The sequence below is a fragment of the Pongo pygmaeus genome, chromosome 22 (assembly GCF_028885625.2).
Source record: "Pongo pygmaeus isolate AG05252 chromosome 22, NHGRI_mPonPyg2-v2.0_pri, whole genome shotgun sequence".
NCBI classification, from domain to species: Eukaryota; Metazoa; Chordata; class Mammalia; order Primates; family Hominidae; genus Pongo; species Pongo pygmaeus.
Genome location: NC_072395.2, coordinates 48755298 through 48758541, shown reverse-complemented (window position 1 = coordinate 48758541; position 3244 = coordinate 48755298). Strand labels below are relative to the sequence as shown.

At 41.0% G+C, this 3244-nt stretch overlaps 1 pseudogene; it reads right to left on the bottom strand.

The window, feature by feature from the left end:
• Nucleotides 1-894: 894 nt before the first annotated feature.
• On the bottom strand, nt 895-2020 carry LOC129022617 (protein phosphatase inhibitor 2-like; annotated as a pseudogene).
• Between the last annotated feature and the right edge of the window lie 1224 nt (nt 2021-3244).

Genomic DNA, 3244 nt, shown 5'->3' with positions numbered 1-3244 from the left:
GGTACTAACAAAAAATTAAGATACAAATAATTGGCTAGAAATGAAACCATCACTAACCCAAGACACACAGGGCTTTCCTGCACTTCATTTCAGGAAAAAATTCCAAGTAATTCTTACTGTGTTAGAAGAATAAAGTACATTTGTCATAGTATACATTATCATATTCCCTTAAAGCAGGGACTATTTAAAGTATTTAAATTAAACAATGTCCAGGCTTACTTCTGTCTGTACATTCAGTAATAATCATATCACTGGTTACACACAATTCTCTCCTCATGCAAAAAAAAAAAAACCCAAAAAACAAAAAAACCCTCAGTTAGTTGTTTTCTTAAGTCTAACTAAGCCAAACAAACTGATAATAACAATTTAATTAGCAAGCTGTAAATGAGAGAGGTATAGAAATTCAGCAGTTAAACTGTATTTCCTGCCTATAGTACTGCTGCTACTTAATCTATTTTCTTCGTGTATTACAAGAATTCATAGGCATTGATGGTCAAAATAAGAATTTCAATATTGCAGCAAATGACAGAAGAGTGAGAGAAAGAATTCCTAACGTTGTGACAATCTTAATGATCCTTTAAAAGGTAAAGGATTGTGTGCGTATGTGAGGAAAGGGGTAAGAAATAAAAGCAGGAGGTTAAGACAGGTATTTAAAGGGAAAGCCGAGATAGCTACATTAGAATATTTATTGAAAAAAAGCTGCTCTGAAGTCTGCCCAGTGTACCAAAAACATAAAATAGAAAAAACCAAAGCAAAAAACAAAAAACAGAGGAGACATTAGTGCAAGTTTAACCTGATAATTTATTTGTGGGAAAAAAGCTAGTTTTGACGAGAAAAAGTTCAGTCCTTTCCTTGTAAATACAAACAAACACAACAGGAATTTTAAAGGTAGTAGGCCAGAAAATGCAACGGTAACTCTTATAACCCTTTTCAATTAAACAGACAAATCAAGTTGAAGACAAGCGTTAAAATACTATTCAGCCTGAATATTTATCAGTCTTTATATCCTGTTCAGTTGGCTTTTGATTAAAACAACAACAAACTTTATAAGAGCTACCACCACATTTAGAGTGATGACAATAATGTTCCCCCCCAAAGATATTGTTTAACCGCTAAAGCATAAAAAGTTATATGATATCTTATACAAATTAACCAGTGTTTTTACAAAAGTAATGCAGTTTTGGACTGATGATATTACACTGTATTTGTGGTAAAGTACTATGCACAAGAATATATTTTAGGCATTATCAGTCTCTATAAGGTTATCATTTAATTCTTGGCAATATATAATAACTGGTATGCATTTTGGTACTTAAGTCATGAATTGTGGAGAACAAGAAGCAATGTATTATAGTAACAGGGTTTATATCTAACAAACAATTGCAGCGTTGAACCAATCTCTTCTATGAACTTCGTGATTTCTTTTGCCGTTGGTCACTTGCAGTAGATCCTTGATTTGATTTTTCCGTATTCATGCTTTCTGCAACTGCAGTCTCTAACATTTCTTCATCTTCGTCATCATTTAGGTCTTTTGAAATTGTCTAGCTAGTTTGATGATATTGAGTCCTTCATTGTAGTGAAACTTCCTTTTCATTTCAAATTGTCGCTTTTTTTCTTGTTCTTCAGGTGAGAGGTCACTATCCTCCTCTCCACTGCTATCTTATTCCTGAACCCGATACTTTGGCTCCGAGCCTTCAGCAGCAGCTAATTTCTTAGCTAAGATATCTGGTTCCATGGTTTCAGTGGTATCACTGTATCACTACATGCATCTTCATCATCACCTATAATACGATGGGAAGAAGTGCTTGGTTCATCTATTTTCATAAACCATAGTCTTTGTCTGCTGGATGATATGTCGCCAGGATGTTCATTTCATCTCACTTCTGGAATTTTTTTGCTCAGTTCCTCGTCCACACTGCCGTGGAGCCGTTAGGCCGACACCGCCGTAGAGGAAGTCATAGAGGAAGTTGTTCTTGAGGATCCCCTTGATTGGCCGGTGCGAGGCTGTCCAGGCCGCCATTGCCGGGAGTTCCGGCTCTTGGCTCAGGGTGGCTGCTCGGCGTGGAGTCCGTGAAGAGAAGGGTCGGACACTAGCTGAGACCCGCAGGCAGCCGCGGAGCCCGCTCACGGCTAAAGCAGCCGCACCCGCTGTCTAGGAAACGGTTACCTGAGGGGTTGTCAGGACACAACGACCCAGACGCCAGAGCCAACGCCAAACGGGTAGAGGCTTCTCAAGCGCCCTTAACCACCGGCACTTGACTCGCAGCTCGCGGCGAGACTTCGGCCTGGAGCCCCCGCGCGGAGCGACGCCGACGCCGAACACATTTACTCCTATTTCGAATGAGCCGTTTTTTTCCCCACTGGAAAACCTCCATTCAATTAGGAAGATGAATTTCAGAGGTTCTGAAGAGTGGGTTAGCAACTTTCGTCAGAGTCCTCTTGGAAAGGTGAAATTGATGGTTCCACAGGGGGAAAAAATTGGTTTCCCAATCTGCTTCTGAAAAGGAATTCTTCTGGCTGAATAGGTTGGTAGGTTGAGTCGAGTGACCTTCCTTGGGATGGGCTGCATTCTTCTGCTGTTTGATCCATGGAGTCTTGGCCATTTTTAGGGCAGCCTAAGGGTGTGAGTCTGCTCTGGGACATATCGAGAGGCTGTGCTGTACGTAGCAGTCCTTGGGCAGTTGGTCGTGATAAGGATGTTGATGCAGACAACGTTCCATGTGGTTCCCCTGGAGTTAGCTGTACTCCTCTGGGAAGCCCCCAGGTGACCATTCTTTCAGAGTCCTCCGGAGGATGTGAAAACCAGGAAAGCCTCCCTAAGGTCACACCTGCCTGAATCTGGTATCCATCTGGGTACATTCAATCTCTGGGGACATCTGCTGGCCTAGGTTTATGGGTTGATGGACAAACAATCAGTGGGTAATGGAATCGGAAGCCTTAAATCAGACAACTTTCCAGGTCTAATCCAAGCCCTTCATGCTATTGATGAGGAGACTGAGGCCCAGGTAAGAAAAAGAACTGAATGATGTTTAGAATTCAAGTGTCTTGACTCATGCTTCAGGTCACTGCTGGGTCAGGGGTTTTCAAATAGCAATGACCTTACTCACTTGGATGCTTGTTAACCATGCAGATTCCTGGGCTACCTCTATGAGATTCTCGTTTTCATGAATACTCTGGGTTAAGATTATATAATTAAAATATAATGTGAGCTATATGGGTAATTTAAATTTTTCTAGTAGCCCTA